The sequence below is a fragment of the Lissotriton helveticus genome, chromosome 1_1 (assembly GCF_964261635.1).
Source record: "Lissotriton helveticus chromosome 1_1, aLisHel1.1, whole genome shotgun sequence".
NCBI classification, from domain to species: domain Eukaryota; kingdom Metazoa; phylum Chordata; class Amphibia; order Caudata; family Salamandridae; genus Lissotriton; species Lissotriton helveticus.
Window position 1 is genome coordinate 23,843,008 of NC_136057.1, and position 20,054 is coordinate 23,863,061.

The following is a 20,054-nucleotide window of genomic DNA, read 5'->3' on the forward strand; positions in this document are numbered from 1 at the left end:
AGGTAAGTGGGTGATTAGTTTCCTTCCATCCGCGTCCGCGAAAGAATTCGAGTAACACCAGCAGGCAACAGAGCTCTGATTGGATGGGAAGCCAAGGGTCCCATAATCATCACATCGACCTCCCGCACAAAGAAAAAGAGGATTATTGGAGTATTGTAACTGAGTTTGTCACTTTCTTAGTGGAGAAGTGTGGCTCACTGGTTAGAGGAGGCAGACCCTGATGCAGAGGTCAGACCAGGGACCAAGGTTCAATTCCCGATGCGGCAGGGTCTTGAGCTCAAAATGTCCACGGACTCGATAATTCTCGCCTCGGTGCCTACTCGAATCGTGGTTCACACTCTGCAACTCTGGGCAATAGCTTGCTTAATCTCCACTACGGCCCCACCGCGATGGGATGCCTGGTCTTCACCTTGGGGATGCCCAGTAGGGGTAATCTCGCAGGGAAAGATCAGGACGGGATCCCAAAGCAAGCGCCTTGAGACCTTATGGTGATAAGGCGCTATACAAGAGCGTATGATTACGATTATTTTATATTTTAGGCCAGGGCTTTTGGCGTGTGGCACATTAAAATATTCCCACCATGTTCTACAGTTTTCTACATAATACTCACTTTCTCGATCACTGCTTAATCCTTGGGTTCAAGTTTGCAGGTCCAGATAAACAACTTTAGTATTCCATCAGGATTCCAAGCTGGCCCCACTGCGACCGCCCCTTCCGATGACCTTCAAAGGTGTAGATCAAGTGGGTTTTTCTAATGAATTTGTGGTTGGGGGTGGACTTTAGGCCCAAGACAGCAAGAAGACCTCCCCGACATGGGTTTGAGGTCGGTTAGGCAGGCAGGCTGTGGAGTGCAATTGTTTCATCTATTCCACCCACAAGGCCCTACCGTGGGTGGCGGCTCTGGGCTGTGGGTGTTTTGGGCTCCGCCTTTTAAGGAGGCGGGATTATGGTAATGTGTGACGCTTATACTGCTCATGACGTATCTGAACACCCTTCGCCTCCCTGACATTCCAGACCAGTCTCAAGGGGTTCCTAGAAGTCATTTGGAAAGCGGGGAAAACCCTGTTTTACAGACATTAAGCGGAGCCTGTGGCTGGTGATGACCCTGGATTAACCCCTTCTCAAAGGCAGTAGGTGGGGCTAGCACACAGTAAGCTCCTGAGAGGAAATGCACAGTAAGGGATTATGCATTGTGAAGACCACTTGATAAATATAGTAAAACACACAAGATGATGGACGGAATGTTGCACAATGACAAAACATTCACCCCCAGTCACTGATCTGGGTTTAATCCATTGTTATTTTGCTCAACAAGCCACCTCAGTTCAGACATGGCCAAATGCAAATCAGTCTTGACCCTGTGCCTCATGGGAACAGTCCAGCCCGAACTGCCAAGCCATGCCTTCCCTGGACCGGAAACAAGCTTCCGAGGACCGGTTTCTGGCATTACAGCCTTCTTCAGCCCGGCTTGCTTGAATCCAGTGGCAAAGTGAGCACGGGACTCACGTCTGAGCATACCCTGCCACACTTATGGCGGCCAAAGCGGTACAAAAGGGGGTGGTGATGGACGGAGCATCTGAACCAATCAAACACTCACACCCAGTCAAAAGATCTGGGTTTAATTCATCACCGTTCTTTAGCCCACTCTGCCACCCCAGTTCAGACATGGCCATATGCAAATCAGTCTGACCCTGTGCCTCATGGGAACAGTCCAGCCCGAACTGCCAAGCCATGTCTTCCCTGGACCGGAATCAAGCATCCTAGGACCGGTTTCTGGCTATCTACTTTTTGAAAATCAGAACCTGCCTCAACATTTGGGTTTAAATTTCATTAAACTTTATACAAAGCCTATATGGGTCTATGTGCAGGTCTCTGTTTTTCATATGTACTGCTGCACTGTGTGTGGGAATTACATACTCTTTCTTTTCCGCAGCACTGGCCAGAGTGGACCTGCCCGTGTGCGTTCTTACTGCCTCTGTTAAGTTGTGAGTGTCCACCCCACCTCCAAGAATCAGCCTGGACTAGTAACCAGGGGTGAACGTATGTCGGTGGTGCTGGCTTCTAAGGGTAATTGTAAAGGGACCTCACAACTGGAGTCGGTGGGGACCTCTGTGCCAATCATGTGCTCTTACTTCGACGTCAATCAATCAGTGGGTCTTGTAGAGCGCAGCGTGTGACTCCGGGGGGTCTCCAAGCCCTGGGTGATTGAGCAAGCTTCGGTCGGAGAGATCGTGATTGAGAAGCCAGGTCTTGACTGTATCCTGACGTCCTTCAAAGATGGGGAGGTGCACAGATAGAGGGGAAGGTTGTTCCAGGACTTTGTGGCAAGATAGGAGAAGGAGCGACCTCTGCAGAAGCTGCGACGGATGTGGACGATGAGGGCGAAGGTGAAAGATCAGAGCTCTCTGGTCGGTCGGTGGAATGTCAGGCGGTGGTTGATGTAGGAGGGTCCCATTTTGGGAAGGACTTTGTAGGCGTGCGTGAGGAGTTTGAAGAGACAGTGGAGCTAGTGGAGGGCCCTGAGGTGCGGGGTGATACTGGTTCTTCTGGGAAGGTCGAGAATGAGTCTTGCTACCGAGTTCTGTACGGTTTAGAGTCAATTCAGGAGCTGCTTGGTCGTTCCGGCGTAGAGGGCGTGGCTGTAGTCAATTCGGCTCAATATGAGGGCTTCAATGACCATCTTCCTGGTAGAGACGGGGATCCACCGGAAGATCTTGGGGAGCATGTAGAGGGTGTGAAAGCAGACAGAGGAGACGGCGTTGATCTGTTGCTTCATGTTGAGTTGGGTGTCCAGGATGATTCCGAGGTTGCGAGTATGGTCAGTAGGGGTGGGGGTGGGGCCAAGAATGAGGGGCCACCAGATGTCATCCCATGGGGAGGGCTTGTAGCCGAAGATGATGACCTCTGTTTTGTCCGAGTTGAGTTCCAGGCAGTTGGTCCTCTTACAGGTGGCGATGTCGGTCCTGGTGGTTTGAAAGTTGATTCTTGCGGAGTCTGCTTCTTCTGGAAGGGTTAGGACAAGCTGTGTGTTGTTGGCGTAGGAGATCATGTTTAGTCCATGGATGCAGGCAATGTTTGCCAGGAGTGCCGTGTAGGCGTTGAAGTGGTTGGGGTTGAGGGAGGAGACCTGGGGGACCCCACAGATGATGTCCTTGGCTGCGGAGGAGAAGGGTGTGTTCGGCAGTAGAGGAAGGAGGAGATCCAGTCGAGAGCCTTGTCCTTGATGCCTAAGTGGTGGAGTCTGGTATCAAAGATGTGGTGGAGGACTATGTTAAAGGCTTCTGAGAGGTCGAGGAGGATGAGGGCAGCTGATCCACCTAGGTCGATGAGACGACTGATGTAGTTTGTTGCTGCGATCAGGTCGGTCTCGGAGCTGTGATTAGGCCAAAGGCCAGATTGGGAGGGGTCGAGCAGGTAGTTTTGTTTGATGTATTCCCTGAGCTGGCGGTTGATGGCTTTCTCCAAGACTTTATAAACAACAAATATAACCAGCTTAATTCATTCAATGTATTAACACCACACCTCGCCAATAATCCTAAGCGGGCAACGTTTTCATTATGATCATTTTTTACTTATTTACATCTATTTTTTTCAATTCAATATGTGCGAAAACAAGACACTGTTATCAAAAACATTACACACCATCAATACAAACACATATTACAAGCAAATGAAAAATAGAAAACATTCATATAGACACCATATAAACAAAATGGGCCCGATTCACAGAATGAATTTAAGACTCAATCCTAAACTTACTACTGTTGGTATTCACAGAAGTTAGGATTTTGTCTTAAGTTTGCCTTAAGACAAACTTAAGACAGACTTAAGACAACATCCTAACTTCTGTGAATACCAACAGTAGTAAATTCATTCTGTGAATACCAAAAGTAGTAAATTCATTCTGTGAATACCAAAAGTAGTAAGTGCATTCTGTGAATACCAAAATAGTAGTAAGTTTAGGATTAAGTCTTAAATTCATTCTGTGAATCGGGCCCAGAGAGGGGGGGGGGTGCCTCCAAATATTACATTCATGGGGCACCAGTCCTAGTATTTTATATACAAAAGCAAGCGGCCAATCAATAGTTTCTAAGGGCCTGCCTGTCAACTACACTGGAAGCTGTTTTTTATCAGGGTCTGATTGCAGGAAAAATTATTTAAACTGCATTCCTGCAACACCTATTATGGTTCTTGTTCCAGCGTAGAGTCAACGCGTTTCGAACCCTTAGATTATTCAGGGGTTCTCCTCAGGACATGGACTGGAGGTGGCCTGTGTGTCTTTTTCTTCCCAGTGCTGCTATCTACCATTCATGGTGGGGCGGGTAATATCTATAAATTGCACCCTACTTTCTTGTGCATGGTGCATTATTCCGTCAGCGAGTCGCGCTGTAATAGACGAATAGTGGCGCTACGCTCTGAGCTTCTCGTGGCTGCGAGTTCAGATGCGACGTGGCTACCTTGGTTTCTAGTAAGCGGATTGTGTCCTTAATTTATTTTCCATATGGCAATGTAGGCTCCAACGTCCGAGTCTGCCGCTAAAACGGCGATAATGGGCTTGATAATATGCCCTTGAGAATTCCGATAGAAGCCCATCTTCTGGTGTTAACCGGAGCTTCTATTGGAATTCTCTACGGCATATTATCAAGGCCATTGTCGCCGTTTTAGCTGCAGTTTTCTGCCGCTAAAGCGGCGATCATTTTAACGCGGTTCCTTGATAATATGCCCCTTTGCTCGTAAAGTCCTTCACTCCACGCCCTTTGACCTGGCTGGAAAACTGGAAGCCCCTGGCGCTGTTGGTCGCCCCCCCCCAAGGAGCGTCCATCCTCCAAAGCGGATGTGACGTCACACGCCATGACACCTTTACCTTTCACTCTCACTCGCTCTCACTCAAACACTCTCACCCACGAGCACGCGAGCATTTCACATCCTTTCCCACTCACCTCAGCTGCCTGGAGGGTCGTATTCCAGCAAATTGAAATGAATTCTTTATTACTCTAATAGTGAATAGTAAAATAATCGAATAATAACACGTTGACAGAGAAAGAAAAGTGCAGCTGCCCTTGTGTTCTTGGCACTGATTTTGCCTCCTCTGAGGTCAGGGGTCGCAAGGGGCAAGCCAGAAGTCGCGACCCCTGCATGACTTCCCCCAGCCCCCTCCCCACCACCCACAGGCTTATAGAAAGGACCCAAAACTCTCTTATGACGAAGTTCAGAGGCGGTTTTTTTTTGTCTCACATTTTTATTTCCAAAAAGTACACACACAAAAAAAATAATAAACATATATCAATCCAAAAACTGAAAAACATGTTATAAATAAGATATGCAACAGGGATAATAAACACAGAAAATGACATAATAAAATAAAAGCTGTAAAAAAGAAGAGGGGGATTAAAAAAAAAAAAGGAAAAAAGGAAAAAAGGACAGACATCAAGGAATAAAGGATATAACTCAATGCCATTAACATTGTACATTTCTGGAGGTCTAATGTTATTCCGACTTTTCTTGACGATGTTAGATGTGGCTGACTTTGAAACAATGACGTAAGCATTGAATGATAGTTCAGCTCATGTCAGAGGCGCTTTGGATCCGGCCGGGGCGGCCCTGAGCTGCCTGTCCTGGGGGGACCCGTCGCTCTGAGGCCTCACCTGCTGAAGATTGTCACCTGAGGTGACCTCCTGTTCTTTCCTGCAGCGCCTCGAGGCCCCTGCTCTTCGTGCACGCTATAGACCCGCGTGCGCACACGGATGGCGTGCACGCAGCGGGTGCCAGCAGGCGCTAGATGCCGCAGGCGCTAGATGCTGCGGGTGACAGCAGGCGCTGGATGCAGCGGGTGACAGCAGGCGCTAGATGCCGCAGGCGCTAGATGCAGCGGGTGACAGCAGGCGCTGGATGCAGCGGGTGACAGCAGGCGCTAGATGCCGCAGGCGCTAGATGCAGCGGGTGGCAGCAGGCGCTAGATGCAGCGGGTGACAGCAGGCGCTAGATGCAGCGGGTGGCAGCAGGCGCTAGATGCAGCGGGTGACACCAGGCGCTAGATGCAGCGGGTGACAGCAGGCGCTAGATGCAGCGGGTGACACCAGGCGCTAGATGCAGCGGGTGGCAGCAGGCGCTAGATGCTGCGGGTGACAGCAGGCGCTAGATGCAGCGGGTGTCACCAGGCGCTAGATGCAGCGGGTGGCAGCAGGCGCTAGATGCAGCGGGTGGCAGCAGGCGCTAGATGCAGCGGGTGGCAGCAGGCGCTAGATGCTGCGGGTGACAGCAGGCGCTAGATGCTGCGGGTGACAACAGGCGCTAGATGCTGCGGGTGACAGCAGGCGCTAGATGCTGCGGGTGACAACAGGCGCTAGATGCAGCGGGTGGCAGCAGGCGCTAGATGCAGCGGGTGACAGCAGGCGCTAGATGCAGCGGGTGACACCAGGCGCTAGATGCAGCGGGTGGCAGCAGGCGCTGGATGCAGCGGGTGACAGCAGGCGCTAGATGCCGCAGGCGCTAGATGCAGCGGGTGGCAGCAGGCGCTACATGCAGCGGGTGTCACCAGGCGCTAGATGCAGCGGGTGCCAGCAGGCGCTACATGCAGTGGGTGACACCAGGCGCTAGATGCAGCGGCTGGCAGCAGGCGCTAGATGCAGCGGGTGGCAGCAGGCGCTAGATGCTGCGGGTGACAGCAGGCGCTAGATGCAGCGGGTGACAGCAGGCGCTAGATGCAGCGGGTGACAGCAGGCGCTAGATGCAGCGGGTGTCACCAGGCGCTAGATGCTGCGGGTGTCACCAGGCGCTAGATGCAGCGGGTGGCAGCAGGCGCTAGATGCAGCGGGTGACAGCAGGCGCTAGATGCAGCGGGTGTCACCAGGCGCTAGATGCAGCGGGTGACAGGCGCTAGATGCAGCGGGTGACAGCAGGCGCTAGATGCAGCGGGTGACAGCAGGCGCTAGATGCTGCGGGTGCCACCAGGCGCTAGATGCAGCGGGTGACACCAGGCGCTAGATGCAGCAGGCGCTAGATGCAGCGGGTGACACCAGGCGCTAGATGCAGCAGGCGCTAGATGCAGCAGGGCTGGCTGTGTTGACACGGCAGGGTGTGTGCACGTGGCTGTGGGTGCCCGTGACTCCGGCCGCAGGGGCTGGGGTGGGGTCAGGTGAGTGGGGCAGGAGGCCGGCAGGGGGCGGTGTGTGTCCGGGGTCTGGGATAGGCTGCCAGGGCTCAGCACCTCCGCGCCCTCGTGCTTATAACCAGCCCTAAAAATACCCCCGTCCCCGCCGCCGTCCGCTGCCACCCGGCCCGCTCTCGACGCTTTCTTGGCAGTTTTTACTTCAGTTTATCTTACTTATTATTCTCTTTAACGTTCTTTTTTCTTGGTTTCTTTCTTCTTCATATTCCAATTTTCATTATTTTTCTTTTGCCCTCGTTTTTCCTTTCTAGCGTTTCCGATTTGTTTTGCTCATTTTCTTTAGCCTCTTTTTTTTGTTTCAGTTATTCTATCTTTGTCTAAGAGTTTTGCTTTATTAAATATTCTATCAATTGTTACTTCTTATTTTGTGTTTTGTTTATTCTTCTCCATTTATTCCTTTTCTCTTTGTTTCTCCTTCTGTTTATTTCGGATTATATGTTTAGTGTATATGTTTTCCTTCTTTTAGCCTTACCTCTAATTTTCATTCATTAGTTTTTTGTATTTCTTTCTGTCTCCTCCTTTCTTTTTTTAGTTTTTTTATACTTCTTTCTTCTCATTTCTTTCTTAGTTTTTTGTATTTCTTTCTTAGTTTTCTGTATTTCTTTCCGCCTTCCTCCTCATTTCTTTCTTAGTTTTTTTTGTATTTCTTTCTTTCTTTCTCCTCCTTTCTTTCTTAGTATTTGTATTTCTTTCTTCTCATTTCTTTCTTAATTTTTTGTATTTCTTTCTTTCTTTCTTAGTTTCTTCTGTATTTCTTCCTGTCTTTCTCCTCGTTTCTTCCTTTGTCTCTTTGTTTCCTATACTCTCCCTCTCCGGCATATCTCCTCCTGTGCTCGCCTCGTGCAGACTTCCTACCCCTGCCAGCCGCTCTGCCACCTGTCCCTGTCCCAGGTGGTGTGGTGCCCCGCTGGGGTCCCCTCCACGTGGTGGTGTGCCAGCCCCCGGGTGCCACGCTCTGCCCTCGCCGTCTGTAGTGAGCTGTGCCTGGGGTGGGCGGTGGCCCCGTGCCGCCCCGGCCCCCTGCCTGCCCTTATAAAGCAGTGTAGCTTCCTGGGGCCGCCCCTTCTTTCACTCTTTCTCGCCCTCTTTTTTTTTCTCTCTTTCCTTTCGCTCTGCCCTGTCTCTAACCAGGCCGCATGGCAGCAGGCGCTCTACTAGAGACATTCAGCACAGGGCACAGAAAGAGCGCCTCGAAGCCGCTGCACAGCCCTTGAGCGCAGGCAGCACTTGGACGTTAACACAGAGACCTGGGGCACTCGTGAATAGCGCCTCGAAGCCACGTGTAACTTCTCAAAGTGTGTGAGCGCCTCGCCCGTAGCGCCTGGAATCCTTGTGACACCTGGAAGCACCTCCAATTAGCGCCTCGAAGCCTTTGAAGGACCCAGCTCCGGAGTACAGCTCCTGGAAACACTGCACAGGCTGCCAGGCACCGTATTTTGACAGCGCCTTGAGGTGTGAGCGAGCCCACACATAGCGCCTAGAAGCCCGGCGCTGGGCTAGTGCCTCGAAGCTTTATAACTTGTGTTTTGTGGCCTGAGACGGAGCCTGAGCGCCCCAAAGAAGCCAAGGGACCCCCAGAAGGGACGGAAGTGCTCGAGGCCAGGGGTAAGTGCGCCGTGCCACGTGGATGGTGGGCGAGGTTTTTTAAATTAATTTTATTTTATGCGTTTTTATACAGCGCGGACTTTACCCGAAGGTGTCAGAGCGCTTCACAATAGGAAGCGCTGGAGGGGGCGGGGGGTTGGGCGGGGGGGGGGGGGGGGGGGGGTTGGACCAGGTAGTAACAGAGCTGCCAGGTGGCCATATGTCGGGGTGTCCGTCCCTCAGTCCTGGTGGAATATCAGTGCCCTTTCTTTATAGGGCCCCTCAGTGCCGAGGTCCGCTTCCTTCCAAGACCCCCCTGGAATAGCCCCCCCCCCCGGCTCGTGCACTTGAAATGGAAGTTCAAGTGGGATCCGCATTTCATGGTCAAGGCGCCACCTTTCATCCTGGGGAGCTGGTGTGTGTGCGTTGTATAAACAAAGGCCCCTCCCTCCGTCTCCCGCCTCTCAGACACCCCTCCCCCCTCCAGGAAATGTTCAAGTTTTCGCTCAAGTGCAAGGTTACACTGCACAGGCTCTCACTGACAGCCCCCACCCCCTTTACACTGAGTACAACCCACGTGTGCCCGGGGGCCGCATCTGACGTCACTTCCACAAGGAGCTCAAACTTTTGCTGCCTCCGTGGGCGCCAGGTCCGGGCGCGCGTGCAGCACTCCTGCTGTGCACCGTGTGCACGTCACACACAACACATCACACAATCTGCGCTGTTTGCAAAGTGTCCCTGGTGCAGGAACTCCAACAACTGGGTGTGCACTTTGTTCAGGATGGAGGCAGATTAAACACTGCACTATGTGCCCCATGGCCTCAGTGTAGATGAACGAAAGGACTGACTGTAAACACTGCACTATGTGCCCCATGGCCTCGGTGTAGATGAACGAAAGGACTGACTGTAAACACTGCACTATGTGCCCCATGGCCTCAGTGTAGATGAACGTAAGGACTGACTGTAAACACTGCACTATGTGCCCCATGGCCTCAGTGTAGATGAACGTAAGGACTGACTGTAAACACTGCACTATGTGCCCCATGGCCTCAGTGTAGATGAACGTAAAGACTGACTGTAAACACTGCCCCTTGTGCCCCATGGCCTCAGTGTAGATGAATGAAAGGACTGACTGTAAACACTGCACAATGTGCACCATGACTTCAGTGTAGATGAACGAAAGGACTGACTGCAAACACTGCACTATGTGCCCCATGGTCTGAGTGTAGATGTACATAAAGACTGACTGTAAACACTGCACTATGGGCCCCATGACCTCAGTGTAGATGAACTTAAAGACTGACTGTAAACACTGCACTATGTGCCCCATGACCTCAGTGTAGATGAGCGTAAGGATTGACTGTAAACACTGCACTATGTGCCCCATGACCTCAGTGTAGATGAACGTGAAGACTGACTGTAAACACTGCACTTTGTGCCCCATGACGTCAGTGTAGATGAGCGTAAGGATTAACTGTAAACACTGCACTATGTGCCCCATGACCTCAGTGTAGATGAACGTAAAGACTGACTGTAAACACTGCACTATGTGCCCCATGGCCTCGGTGTAGATGAACGTAAAGACTGACTGTAAACACTGCACTATGTGCCCCATGGCCACGGTGTAGATGAACGTAAAGACTGACTGTAAACACTGCACTATATGCCCCATGGCCTCAGTGTAGATGAACGTAAGGACTGACTGTAAACACTGCACTATATGCCCCATGGCCTCAGTGTAGATGAACGTAAGGACTGACTGTAAACACTGCACTATGTGCCCCATGGCCTCAGTGTAGAGGAACGAAAGGACTGACGGTAAACACTGCACTATGTGCCCCATGACCTCGGTGTAGATAAACGAAAGGACGGACTGTAAACACTGCACTATGTGCCCCATGGCCTCAGTGCAGATGAACGAAAGGACTGACTGTAAACACTGCACAATGTGCACCATGACCTCAGTGTAGATGAACGTAAAGACTGACTGTAAACACTGCCCCTTGTGCCCCATGGCCTCAGTGTAGATGAACGAAAGGACTGACTGTAAACAATGCACAATGTGCACCATGACCTCAGTGTAGATGAACGTAAGGACTGACTGTAAACACTGCACTATGTGCCCTATGGTCTGAGTGTAGATAAACGTAAAGACTGACTGTAAACACTGCACTATGTGCCCCATGCCCTCAGTGTAGATGAACGTAAAGACTGACTGTAAACACTGCACTATGTGCCCCATGGTCTGAGTGTAGATAAAGGTAAAGACTGACTGTAAACACTGCACTATGTGCCCCATGGCCTCAGTGTAGACAAGCATAAAGATTGACTCTGAACACTGCACTATGTGCCCCATGGCCTCAGTGCAGATGAACGTAAAGACTGACTGTAAACACTGCCCCTTGTGCCCCATGGCCTCAGTGTAGGTGAACGAAAGGACTGACTGTAAACACTGCACAATGTGCACCATGACCTCAGTGTAGATGAACGAAAGGACTGACTGTAAACACTGCACTATGTGCCCCATGGTCTGAGTGTAGATGAACATAAAGACTGACTGTAAACACTGCACTATGTGCCCCATGACCTCAGTGTAGATCAACGTAAAGACTGACTGTAAACACTGCATTATGTGCCCCATGACCTCAGTGTAGATGAGCGTAAGGATTGACTGTAAACACTGCACTATGTGCCCCATGACCTCAGTGTAGATAAGCGTAAAGGCGAACTGTAAACACTGCACTATGTGCCCCATGACCTCAGTGTAGATGAGCGTAAAGGCTGACTGTAAACACTGCACTATGTGCCCCATGACCTCAGTGTAGATGAACGTAAAGACTGACTGTAAACACCTCACTGTATGCCCCATGACCTCAGTGTAGATGAGCGTAAGAATTGACTGTAAACACTGCAGTATGTGCCTCATGACCTCAGTGTAGATGAGCGTAAAGACTGACTGTAAACACTGCACTATGTGCCCCATGGCCTCGGTGTAGAAGGACATAAAGACTGTCTGTAAACACTGCACTATGTGCCCCATGGCCTCAGTGTACATGAACGTAAGGACTGACTGTAAACAATGCACTATCTGTCCCATGCCTCAGGGTAGCTGGACCTAAAGACTGGCTGTACACACTGCACTATTTGCACCATGACCTCGGTATAGATGGATGTACAGACTGGCTGTAAACACTGCGCTATTTGCACTATGGCCTCGGTGTAGATGGATGTACAGGCTGGCTGTAAACACTGCACTATTTGCACTATGGCCTCGGTGTAGATGGATGTACAGAGTGGCTGTAAACAATGCACTATTTGCACCATGACCTCAGTGTAGATTGATGCACAGACTGGCTGTAAACACTGCACTATTTGCACCATGATCTCGGTGTAGATGGATGTACAAACTGGCTGTAAACACTGCACTATTTGCACCATGGCCTCAGTGTAGATGAACGAAAGGACTGACTGTAAACAGTGCACTATGTGCCCCATGGCCTCAGTGTAGATGGACCTAAAGACTGGCTGTAAACACTGCACTATTTGCACCATGACCTCAGTGTAGATGGGCCTAATTACTGGCTGTAAACACTGCACTATTTGCACCATTGCCTTTTTGTAGATGGACGTAAGGACTGGCTGTACACACTGCTCTATTTGCACCATTACCTCGGTGTAGATGGATGTACAGACTGGCTGTAAACACTGCACTATTTGCACCATGACCTCAGTGTAGATGGACTTAAGGACTGACTGTAAACAGTGCACTATGTGCCCCATGGCCTCAGTGTAGATGGACCTAAAGACTGGCTGTAAACACTGGACTGTTTGCACCATGACCTCAGTGTAGATGGACTAAAGGACTGGCTGTAAACACTGCACTATTTGCACTATGGCCTCGGTGTAGATGAACGTAAAGACTGGCTGTAAACACTGCACTAGTTGCACCATGGCCTCGGTGTAGGTGGACGTAAAGACTGGCTGTAAACACTGCACTATTTGCACCATTACCTCGGTGTAGATGGATGTACGGACTGGCTGTAAACTATGCACTATTTGCACCATAGCCTCAGTGTAGGTGGACCTAAAGACTGGCTGTACACACTGCACTATTTGCACCATGCCCTTGGTATAGATGGATGTACAGACTGGCTGTAAACACTGCACTATTTGCACCATGCCCTTGGTATAGATGGATGTACAGACTGGCTGTAAACACTGCACTATTTGAACCATGCCCTTGGTGTAGATGGATGTACAGACTGGCTATAAACACTGCGCTATTTGCACCATGATCTCGGTGTAGATGGATGTACAGACTGTAAACACTGCACTATTTATTCAATGGGATGAGTGTTAGCAGACAGAGAGATTGTATATACTGCACTTTACATTCAATGGAATGAGCGTTAGCAGACACAGAGACTGTAAACACTGCACTATTTATTTCATGGGACGAGTGTTAGCAGACACAGAGACTGTAAATACTGCACTGTTTATTTCATGGGACGAGTGTTAGCAGACACAGAGACTGTAAACACTGCGCTGTTTATTTCATGGGACGAGTGTTATCAGACACAGAGACTGTAAACACTGCACTATTTATTCAATGGGATGAGTGTTAGCAGACAGAGAGACTGTAAACACTGCACTATTTATTTCATGGGATGAGCGTTAGCAGGCACAGAGACTGTAAACAATGCACTATTTATTTCATGGGACGAGTGTTAGCAGACACAGAGACTGTAAGCACGGCACTGCACTATTTATTCAATGGGATGAGTGTTAGCCGATAGAGAGACTGTATATACTGCACTTTACATTCAATGGAATGAGCGTTAGCAGACACAGAGACTGTAAACACTGCACTATTTATTTCATGGGATGAGTGTTAGCAGACACAGAGACTGTAAACACTGCACTGTTTATTTCATGGGACGAGTGTTATCAGGCACAGAGACTGTAAACACTGCACTGTTTATTTCATGGGACGAGTGTTATCAGACACAGAGACTGTAAACACTGCACTATTTATTCAATGGGATGAGTGTTAGCAGGCACAGAGACTGTAAACATTCCACTGCACTATTTATTCAATGGGATGAGTGTTAGCAGACAGAGAGACTGTAAACACTGCATTATTTATTTCATGGAGTGAACATTAGCAGACACAGAGACTGTAAACACTGCACTATTTATTTCATGGAGTGAACATTAGCAGACACAGAGACTGTAAACAATGCACTATTTATTTCATGGGACGAGTGTTAGTAGACACAGAGATCGTAAGCACAGCACTGCACTATTTATTCAATGGAATGAGTGTTAGCAGACAGAGAGACTGTATATACTGCACTTTACATTCAATGGAATGAGCGTTAGCAGACACAGAGACTGTAAACACTGCACTATTTATTTCATGGGACGAGTGTTAACAGACACAGAGACTGTAAACACTGCACTGTTTATTTCATGGGACGAGTGTTATCAGACACAGAGACTGTAAACACTGCACTGTTTATTTCATGGGATGAGTGTTAGCAGGCACAGAGAGTGTAAACACTGCACTATTTATTCAATGGGATGAGTGTTAGCAGGCACAGAGACTGAAAACATTGCACTGCACTATTTATTCAATGGGATGAGTGTTAGCAGACAGAGAGACTGTAAACACTGCACTATTAATTTCACGGAGTGAACCTTAGCAGACACAGAGACTGTAAACACTGCACTATTTATTTCATGGAGTGACATTAGCAGACACAGAGACTGTAAACACTGCACTATTTATTTCATGGAGTGAACATTAGCAGACACAGAGACTGTAAATACTGCACTATTTATTTCATGGGACGAGTGTTAGCAGACACGGAGACTGTAAGCACGGCACTATTTATTTCATGGGATGAATGTTAGCGGACACTGACACTGTATATACTGCACTATTTATTTCATGGGATAAGTGTTAGCAAACACAGAGACTGTAAACACTGCACTATTTCTTTAATGGGATAAGTGTTAGCAGGCACAGAGAGTGTAAACACTGCACTGTTTATTTCATGGGATGAGTGTTAGCAGGCACAGAGAGTGTAAACACTGCACTATTTATTTCATGGGATGAATGTTAGCGGACACTGACACTGTATATACTGCACTATTTATTCAATTGGATGAGTGTTAGCAGACAGAGAGACTGTGTATACTGCACTTTACGTTCAATGGAATGAGCGTTAGCAGACACAGAGACTGTAAACACTGCACTATTTATTTCATGGAGTGAACATTAGCAGACACAGAGACTGTAAACACTGCACTATTTATTTCATGGAGTGAACATTAGCAGACACGGAGACTGTAAACACTGCACTATTTATTTCATGGAGTGAACATTAGCAGACACACAGACTGTAAACACTGCACTATTTATTTCATGGGACGAGTGTTAGCAGACACGGAGACTGTAAGCACGGCACTATTTATTTCATGGGATGAATGTTAGCGGACACTGACACTGTATATACTGCACTATTTATTTCATGGGATGAGCATTAGCAGACACAGACTGTAAACACTGCACTATTTATTTCATGGGATGATCGTTAGCAGGCACAGAGAGTGTAAACACTGCACTGTTTATTTCATGGGATGAGTGTTAGCAGGCACAGAGAGTGTAAACACTGCACTGTTTATTTCATGGGATGAGTGTTAGCAGGCACAGAGAGTCTAAACACTGCACTGTTTATTTCATGGGATGAGTGTTAGCAGGCACAGAGAGTGTAACCACTGCACTGTTTATTTCATGGGATGAGTGTTAGCAGGCACAGAGAGTGTAAACACTGCACTGTTTATTTCATGGGACGAGTGTTAGCAGACACAGAGAGTGTAAACACTGCACTGTTTATTTCATGGGACGAGTGTTAGCAGGCACAGAGAGTGTAAACACTGCACTGTTTATTTCTTGCGACGAGTGTTAGCAGGCACAGAGAGTGTAAACACTGCACTGTTTATTTCATGGGATGAGTGTTAGCAGGCACAGAGAGTGGAAACACTGCACTGTTTATTTAATGGGATAAGTGTTAGCAGGCACAGAGACTGTAAACACTGCACTATTTATTTCATGGAGTGAACATTAGCAGACACAGAGACTGTAAACAATGCACTATTTATTTCATGGGACGAGTGTTAGTAGACACAGAGATCGTAAGCACAGCACTGCACTATTTATTCAATGGAATGAGTGTTAGCAGACAGAGAGACTGTATATACTGCACTTTACATTCAATGGAATGAGCGTTAGCAGACACAGAGACTGTAAACACTGCACTATTTATTTCATGGGACGAGTGTTAGCAGATACAGAAACTGTAAACACTGCACTATTTATTTCATGGGACGAGTGTTAGCAGACACGGAGACTGTAAGCACGGCACTATTTATTTCATGGGATGAATGTTAGCGGACACTGACACTGTATATACTGCACTATTTATTCAATGGGATGAGTGTTAGCAGACAGAGAGACTGTATATACTGCACTTTACGTTCAATGGAATGAGCGTTAGCAGACACAGAGACTGTAAACACTGCACTATTTATTTCATGGAGTGACATTAGCAGACACAGAGACTAAACACTGCACTATTTATTTCATGGAGTGAACATTAGCAGACACAGAGACTGTAAACACTGCACTATTTATTTCATGGGACGAGTGTTAGCAGACACGGAGACTGTAAGCACGGCACTATTTATTTCATGGGATGAATGTTAGCGGACACTGACACTGTATATACTGCACTATTTATTTCATGGGATAAGTGTTAGCAAACACAGAGACTGTAAACACTGCACTATTTATTTAATGGGATAAGTGTTAGCAGGCACAGAGAGTGTAAACACTGCACAGTTTATTTCAGGGGATGGGTGTTAGCAGGCACAGAGAGTGTAAACACTGCACTATTTATTTCATGGGATGAATGTTAGCGGACACTGACACTGTATATACTGCACTATTTATTCAATGGGATGAGTGTTAGCAGACAGAGAGACTGTATATACTGCACTTTACGTTCAATGGAATGAGCGTTAGCAGACACAGAGAGTGTAAACACTGCACTGTTTATTTCATGGGATGAGTGTTAGCAGGCACAGAGAGTGTAAACACTGCACTGTTTATTTCATGGGATGAGTGTTAGCAGGCACAGAGAGTGTAAACACTGCACTGTTTATTTCATGGGACGAGTGTTAGCAGACACAGAGAGTGTAAACACTGCACTGTTTATTTCATGGGATGAGTGTTAGCAGGCACAGAGAGTGTAAACACTGCACTGTTTATTTCATGGAGTGAACATTAGCAGACACAGAGACTGTAATCACTGCACTATTTATTTCATGGGACGAGTGTTAGCAGACACGGAGACTGTAAGCATGGCACTATTTATTTCATGGGATGAATGTTAGCGGACACTGACACTGCATATACTGCACTATTTATTTCATGGGATGAGCATTAGCAGACACAGACTGTAAACACTGCACTATTTATTTCATGGGATGATCGTTAGCAGGCACAGAGAGTGTAAACACTGCACTGTTTATTTCATGGGATGAGTGTTAGCAGGCACAGAGAGTGTAAACACTGCACTGTTTATTTCATGGGATGAGTGTTAGCAGGCACAGAGAGTGTAAACACTGCACTGTTTATTTCATGGGATGAGTGTTAGCAGGCACAGAGAGTGTAAACACTGCACTGTTTATTTCATGGGTTGAGTGTTAGCAGGCACAGAGAGTGTAAACACTGCACTGTTTATTTCATGGGACGAGTGTTAGCAGACACAGAGAGTGTAAACACTGCACTGTTTATTTCATGGGATGAGTGTTAGCAGGCACAGAGAGTGTAAACACTGCACTGTTTATTTAATGGGATAAGTGTTAGCAGGCACAGAGACTGTAAACACTGCACTATTTATTTCATGGAGTGAACATTAGCAGACACAGAGACTGTAAACAATGCACTATTTATTTCATGGGACGAGTGTTAGTAGACACAGAGATCGTAAGCACAGCACTGCACTATTTATTCAATGGAATGAGTGTTAGCAGACAGAGAAACTGTATATACTGCACTTTACATTCAATGGAATGAGCGTTAGCAGACACAGAGACTGTAAACACTGCACTATTTATTTCATGGGACGAGTGTTAGCAGACACAGAGACTGTAAACACTGCACTGTTTATTTCATGGGATGAGTGTTATCAGACACAGAGACTGTAAACACTGCACTGTTTATTTCATGGGATGAGTGTTAGCAGGCACAGAGAGTGTAAACACTGCACTATTTATTTAATGGGATGAGTGTTAGCAGGCACAGAGACTGAAAACATTGCACTGCACTATTTATTCAATGGGATGAGTGTTAGCAGACAGAGAGACTGTAAACACTGCACTATTTATTTCACGGAGTGAACATTCGCAGACACAGAGACTGTAAACACTGCACTATTTATTTCATGGAGTGAACATTAGCAGACACAGAAACTGTAAACACTGCACTATTTATTTCATGGGACGAGTGTTAGCAGACACGGAGACTGTAAGCACGGCACTATTTATTTCATGGGATGAATGTTAGCGGACACTGACACTGTATATACTGCACTATTTATTCAATGGGATGAGTGTTAGCAGACAGAGAGACTGTATATACTGCACTTTACGTTCAATGGAATGAGCGTTAGCAGACACAGAGACTGTAAACACTGCACTATTTATTTCATGGAGTGAACATTAGCAGACACAGTGACTGTAAATACTGCACTATTTATTTCATGGAATGAACATTAGCAGACACAGAGACTGTAAACACTGCACTATTTATTTCATGGGACGAGTGTTAGCAGACACGGAGACTGTAAGCACGGCACTATTTATTTCATGGGATGAATGTTAGCGGACACTGACACTGTATATACTGCACTATTTATTTCATGGGATAAGTGTTAGCAAACACAGAGACTGTAAACACTGCACTGTTTATTTAATGGGATAAGTGTTAGCAGGCACAGAGAGTGTAAACACTGCACTGTTTATTTCATGGGATGAGTGTTAGCAGGCACAGAGAGTGTAAACACTGCACTATTTATTTCATGGGATGAATGTTAGCGGACACTGACACTGTATATACTGCATTATATATTCAATGGGATGAGTGTTAGCAGACAGAGAGACTGTATATACTGCACTTTACGTTCAATGGAATGAGCGTTAGCAGACACAGAGACTGTAAACACTGCACTATTTATTTCATAGAGTGAACATTAGCAGACACGGAGACTGTAAACACTGCACTATTTATTTCAAGGAGTGAACATTAGCATACACAGAGACTGTAAACACTGCACTATTTATTTCATGGAGTGAACATTAGCAGACACAGAGACTGTAAACACTGCACTATTTATTTCATGGGATGGGCATTAGCAGACACAGACTGTAAACACTGCACTATTTATTTCATGGGATGATCGTTAGCAGGCACAGAGAGTGTAAACACTGCACTGTTTATTTCATGGGATGAGTGTTAGCAGGCACAGAGAGTGTAAACACTGCACTGTTTATTTCATGGGATGAGTGTTAGCAGGCACAGAAAGTGTAAACACTGCACTGTTTATTCCATGGGATGAGTGTTAGCAGGCACAGAGAGTGTAAACACTGCACTGTTTATTTCATGGGACGAGTGTTAGCAGACACAGAGAGTGTAAACACTGCACTGTTTATTTCATGGGACGAGTGTTAGCAGGCACAGAGAGTGTAAACACTGCACTGTTTATTTCATGGGACGAGTGTTAGCAGACACAGAGACTGTAAACACTGCGCTGTTTATTTCATGGGACGAGTGTTAGCAGGCACAGAGAGTGTAAACACTGCACTGTTTATTTCATGGGACGAGTGTTAGCAGGCACAGAGAGTGTAAACACTGCACTGTTTATTTCATGGGACGAGTGTTAGCAGGCACAGAGAGTGTAAACACTGCACTGTTTATTTCATGGGACGAGTGTTAGCAGGCACAGAAAGTGTAAACACTGCACTGTTTATTTCATGGGATGAGTGTTAGCAGGCACAGAGAGTGTAAACACTGCACTGTTTATTTCATGGGACGAGTGTTAGCAGGCACAGAGAGTGTAAACACTGCACTGTTTATTTCATGGGATGAGTGTTAGCGGGCACAGCGACTGTAATACTGCACTATTTGTGTACCGTGCTTTGTATCTGCAGTCACAGAGGCTGTAAAGACTGTATG

At 47.2% G+C, this 20,054-nt stretch overlaps 1 protein-coding gene across 1 annotated transcript in view; it reads left to right on the top strand.

The window, feature by feature from the left end:
• Positions 1 to 8,228: 8,228 nt before the first annotated feature.
• SLC43A1 (solute carrier family 43 member 1) overlaps positions 8,229 to 20,054 on the top strand; it is a 318,420-nt gene continuing 306,594 nt past the window's right edge. Inside the window, exon 1 of the mRNA XM_078674204.1 lies at positions 8,229 to 8,773. The gene's annotated coding sequence lies outside the window, so the exon portion shown is untranslated. The remainder of the gene's footprint in view (positions 8,774 to 20,054) is intronic.